The sequence below is a fragment of the Centroberyx gerrardi genome, chromosome 18 (assembly GCF_048128805.1).
Source record: "Centroberyx gerrardi isolate f3 chromosome 18, fCenGer3.hap1.cur.20231027, whole genome shotgun sequence".
Classification (NCBI taxonomy): Eukaryota; Metazoa; Chordata; class Actinopteri; order Beryciformes; family Berycidae; genus Centroberyx; species Centroberyx gerrardi.
Window position 1 is genome coordinate 20,072,770 of NC_136014.1, and position 6,000 is coordinate 20,078,769.

Genomic DNA, 6,000 nt, shown 5'->3' on the forward strand with positions numbered 1-6,000 from the left:
AAAGCCTGACAGCACAGTGGCCTCAGAGATGACTCTGTCTGATGAATACGGTTTCAAATGTTTCAACTACTGGAGGAGTTTTTGATTTTCCTCTCCAGAAGAGCCTCAAAAGGGAGAACATCACTTGGAAGATAAAACTCTCTAAAGCTGTCACATCACTTGCAAGAAAAGGCAAACTTAAGGCAAGATAAACAAGACTAAATTTAGATGAGTCAAGCTGTCCTCCTGCTTTTTTCAAAGCATTGAAAATGTATTATTGACTACTATTTTGCGCATATCTGGTACCTAATCCCCAATAATAACTATTTAACAGTACAATGGGACCATGATATCAACCTGACTAGTTTTACAAAATGTATTTATAAGACTGCTTTCAGAATACTGAAAATTATAGCTGAAAGAAGAAGAAAAAGTTTCAGTTTATGGTCTCTTTCTATCCTACATGATATCCAGTGCTGTGTCATAGTGAGAGGAAAGGTAGTTAATTCTTTACATACTGTCAACATACTGTAAATCTAAAATTCATGTGTACAATGTGGTTCGGTGAGCGAGGAAATGCGCCTCCCTCTCTGCATCGTCACAGCTATACGAGGCCTCGGGAGCGGCCATTTTGTTTCTCTGTGTTTTTGTTTACATGCAGAGTGTCTCAAAGAAAGTGATAGGTTTCCCCGTGGGGGCTGACTGGACACAACAAACACACTCTGTTTCTCCCTGACTTGCTGTTTCCGCTGCCCCTTAGCTATTGCTCTTGTATAGAAACTCCACTGACCATGTAACTTAATCAAAAATGAAATTGGTGTGCATCGACCACATGGCTCACAGGCCAATCACACTCACAAATACTCTAATCTAATATCACTTGCAGGATAATTAAAAATAAACACTTCAAATAGGCTACTGAATCTTTAAAAATCAATCCTGTGTTAACCTGTTAAAATAATGACTTGCAATATTGCTTTTGCTTCATTAATCTGATTCCCTTCCCGTCTCTGTATGTTTCCCTCTTCTGTTTTCCATTTGTCTCGCTCTTTTTAACGGATGTCCTTTCAACATGTTTTAACCTCTGCAAAGTGTAAACACCATGCAGCTACTGTAAATGCGCTTTAAACAGAAATAAACCTGAATCTTGAAACTGAAGATGATCTTTTCCAAAGCTTAGAGCCACGTGGGAGACTTTGCACACAGAAAATAAAGACCCTGAAAACGGAGGAATAACCCCATTATGATATCTCCAACAACCAGACATAATCCCTTGTCGTAATCCCAGACAGAATAGCCATGTCCCCCCTGCCTCTGGACCATGAACCCAGAATAGCCTTCACTGTTCGGACAGAAAGAGAGAGAGAGAGAGAGAGAGAGAGAGGGAGAGAGGGAGAGAGAACAGCACAGTTCACCACCACAAAATATCACCAGATATCCTCCTAATGCGGCGAATGTCATGCAGCTAAAAATTGAACCGCGACGATGCGGCAATTATTTGGAATATAAGACAGTGAGAAAGAAAGACATTTACATTTTAGGAATTTAGCTGACTCTCTCCTTTCTCTCCCTCTCTCTCTCTCTCTCTCTCTCTCTCTCTCTCTCTCTCTCTCTCTCTCTCTCTCTCTCTCTCTCCTTCACTGTCTGTGTCTCTCTATCCTCTGTTGATCCAGACAATCAATTTGCTAACATTTAAAATGTCTTTTGTGATTCTGAGCCTTAAGTAGAGAGAAAGATGAGGTTCACTCCAAAATGAAATACCTGAAAAAAGCAACTCCTTTTCTTACAAAACGACTGCTAAAACTTATTATGGAATAATACTGAATTTATTAGACATGTGAAGACCTAACAGGCATTTGGCTTGTTCAATGAGAGTTCCTCAGACCGAGAGTTAGGAAGAACTAACTGCTGTTTCAGTTTGGATAGGACCCTTTAATTTGTCTGTCTGTATCTGCATTTCATTCAAGACCAATGTGAGAGCATCATGTTATGAGGATAATGTGTATAGTTGGTTATGCATGGGCAGACATGTGATGAATGGTTGGTTCGGGCCTGTTCAGGACTTTTCAGGGTCTACGCTATCTGAGATGGCTTACTATTTTGGTTTGGTATTTAAGCATTATCAGTGTATATTCATCAAACCATAAGATATTGTAAAGGCAATAAAGCTGATTAACATTTCTGAGGAATCTGAATGGTCAAGCTTTTGATAGTCAGAGTTTGATCTTCATGTTTTTTGAGACTTTAAGCTCTCTGCTGCCAGTGAGCCCAAATCAGAAATGGATGAGGCCCTGCTTGATAGAGGAAAAACAAGTGAGAGCTGTACCTGCACCAAAACACGCAATGCGCAGCCAGCCAGCTGGCCAGCCGGCCAACCAGCCAGCCAGCCAGCCAGCCAGCCAGCCAACCGGCCAGCCAGCCAGCCAGCCAACCGGCCAGCCAGCCAGCCAGCCAGCCAACCAGCCAACCAGCCAACCAGCCAGCCAACCAGCCAGCCAGCCAACCAGCCAACCAGCCAACCAGCCAGCCAACCAGCCAGCCAGCCAGCCAGCCAGCCAGCCAGCCAGCCAACCAGCCAGCCAACCGGCCAGCCAGCCAGCCAGCCAGCCAGCCAGCCAACCAGCCAACCAGCCAACCAGCCAGCCAACCAGCCAGCCAGCCAGCCAGCCAGCCAGCCAGCCAGCCAACCAGCCAGCCAACCAGCCAGCCAGCCAGCCAGCCAGCCAACCAGCCAGCCAACCAGCCAGCCAGCCAACCAGCCAGCCAGCCAGCCAGCCAGCCAGCCAGCCAGCGAGCCAGTGAGCCAGCCAGCCGGCCGGCCAGCCAAGTATTCACAGTCATTGATCTCTACAACCCTTTCGTTTAATTTCACACCAGTGCAGCAGGCAGGGCATAAAACTGCCCCTGTGAAATGAACGACGGCCCGGCTGTTTCTGAGAAAACAATCAGCGGACGGTGATGGTATCGTGAGTCACCATTTATCCAGAGAACAGCCCCTTCACAGTGTGTGTGCAGTAGGCCTGACACCCCCCCCCCCAACCCCCTCTCTCTGTGTCTCTCTCTCTCTCCCTCTCTGCAGTCCAAACAGTGGAAACCGCATAAAGGCGATATGGTGTAGCGGTCATGGCAACCGGAGCGTCCCGGGGGGCTTTACTGCGCTCTCCATATAGACTATAGTCCACCTCTATCCTCAATATAAAGCTGTCAGTGTCCAAGGCCTGTGTTCTTCCTTTAGATATACAGGTTACATTTCTCTGCTCACTTTGAAAAAGAAGTATAATAACCCTAGAATCAATTTTAAAGGGATACTATGCAAATATCAAAGCAAAAGAATATTATAGCCTTGAGATAAACTCACTATTAAGCACCACAGACTCACTATAAGCCCCTATAGGAATATTATGGTGATTTTTTTAGTAGGGCATCTTCTGTTCAATTTCCCCTTTAAGTTGTGGCGCAGGATGCAAATGCACTGATTTGAAGTGATGTGGTAAACCTTCAGTCAGCACTGGAGTGATAGCATCTGAAAATGACCATCAACAGTTACACCACCACCCCCTGTCATCACATGCTACACTATCTTCAGGTGCGCCAGAGATCAACACGACCTAAATAGATCATGTGCCGCATCGTCAAACGTCTAGATTCATTCAACAATCACGTCGCCCTTTGCAGTGTTTCAAGTTATTTCTGCATCAGGACCATGAGGCTCGGGTACCACTTCAGCGCACAGCGGCCATTGTGCGCCGTGCGCGACAGACGGGACAGGACGCCGTTTCATTCAGGGGCGTCAATACACTAAGCCACAAAGTCCCTGCATCTGCTGTCATTTACCACCAAGGGGGGGTTAGGGGGTGTCATAGTGCGGGTTTCACCGCGGTCCTCCCCCGCTCCCTTCTCCCCTCTCCTCGACTCCAGCCCCCGCCCATCGTCCAACCACCACCGATCATTTCTACCGTCGCCTCGTCACGTAAATATGGCATAAAGATCTCGCCGCTTATGATGCAAAGCCACTGCGTAAAAAGACATAAAGGCAGCGACGCGCTCACGGAGTTGGATCATGCCTCCTCTGCTGTTTATAGAGGCGACCCTCCTCCCGCCGACTTCACCGTGGCGCAGTTTACTATTACATGACATTCCCCCAATCAGTCGCAGACGCATCCACCGCAATCTCAGTTGCGAGATGTTTCAGACTCGTTTCCATTCCAAATCAGCGGGGATGCAATTTTGTTTTTTGTTTTTTTTCTGTCTGACATGAGTGCGATAGATTGATTCATGATTCACAATTTTGCTGCGACATCAGCAGTCTACCTGCTGCCTCTATCAGCTCCGAGGTAGGAGATGAGTCTCCATCACCCACAGGAGTGATTTTTTTGTAAAAATCCCCCAAAAATATTTGCCTGGTATAAATGCTTGGCAAACCCCCCCCCCCTCCCCGCCGCCCCCTTCCCCCTCAGAAATCCTTTGCAATGCGGGTTTTTGGATACAGAATCGACTCAAGACGACTCCCATTTATTTCACAATGCGTCTCCCTGAGTGTGTTTTACATCTGGGAGGTAAAAGCTTCGAGGCTGTGTCGCTGTCCAAGGTGCTGAAACGCAGAAAACGCCCACACCTCATACAGGCATGATAACACACCGCATACAGTGCATCCTTTCAGCAATCCACTGCGCGTTTCAGATTTATCACCCAGGGGGTCATGCATTGCCTTTTCTGCCTTCCCTCCTTCCTTCCGTGCTTCCTTCCCTGCCTCCTTCCTTCCTTTACCCCTCTCTTTCCATCAACAGTGCCGCAAAGAATCCAATATATTCCCATTTATGCAGAAATTTAACCACAATGAGAAATATGGGCGTTTGCATCACTATTATCCCGGCTGGCATTGGCGGATAAAAACAGAGAAAACGGACATCCACCGCTAATAGCTCACAAATACAAATCACATCTGCTTCATTACATAAAAAAAGAACCCAATTAACAAACATGAATGGTACAAACAAGGTAGAAAATGTATTTTTTTCTCTCCTACCTGTGCCCGTTGTCGGTGTCCCGCAGTCAGTAATAGGGAGGAAATCTCTGCGTATTTCAACAACTAACCGATATCAGCCCCTCTCTGTATATGACTGGGTTGCTGCAAAGGCACTGTGCGTTGGCTGAATCCTCCTCAGTTCTTCTTCAATGGGGGAAAGCAGTGCAGCTCTCGTCAAAGATGGCGGACGCTTTTGACGTCAGCAGCAGCTTTTAATAGATATCTGTCAGAGAGAGAGAGAGAGAGAGAGAGAGAGAGAGAGAGAGAGAGAGAGAGAGAAAGAGAGAGAGAGAGAAAGTGAGAGAGAGAGAGACTTCTGCAAGTCTTTGTGATAATGTCCAGCTGCGTATGCATGGATAACAGTTCAATGCAACCACTGAATATCTGAATATTTATATTTTGACATGCTGTTGTTGTAAAATGCTTCATATCCCACTGCAGGCCTGCCATATGCAGTATATACTGTATATAGGATATGGATTATTCATGATTAGATCAATTTATTCATCCATCAACACAGGCCTGCTGGTTTATCCAGGACCATCCTGGTTTGAGGCATCCAGATTTTCAGACAAAATCCCTTTAAAATACTATGTTCCAGTTTTCTGGTTTAAACCACTTATCCTAATACATGTTATTTCATTGTGGTGCCAACAGAAAATGTGCCCATGTCTCTAAAAACCAGCCGGTGTCTCATTTACTATCAATGGAGCAGATTATGTCATGTCATGTTTTAGAGGGTGGGGGATTGGAGGGAGCTTGTTCATGTTAATAAATTAAGACAGTCCGAGAAAGTGTGAATAAAGTATAGCTTGTATGTTAATCATATGCAAGAGCCATAAAACAACACCTTTTTGGTGCTATGACACTTAGAAAGATTGTTAAATCATGCTGTAGCCTAATGGTTTTCCACTGAACCTTTATGGTGCTTCATACAATGTGTAGTTTAAGCCAAGCAATGTGATTGGTCAAAGTGTTCCAACCAGCATGACTAG

The 6,000-nt window shown here is 45.6% G+C and overlaps 1 protein-coding gene across 1 annotated transcript in view; it reads right to left on the minus strand.

Moving 5' to 3' along the window:
- snap25a (synaptosome associated protein 25a) overlaps positions 1-5,033 on the minus strand; it is a 40,264-nt gene extending 35,231 nt beyond the window's left edge. The window contains exon 1 of the mRNA XM_071914235.2: positions 5,006-5,033. The gene's annotated coding sequence lies outside the window, so the exon portion shown is untranslated. The remainder of the gene's footprint in view (positions 1-5,005) is intronic.
- Between the last annotated feature and the right edge of the window lie 967 nt (positions 5,034-6,000).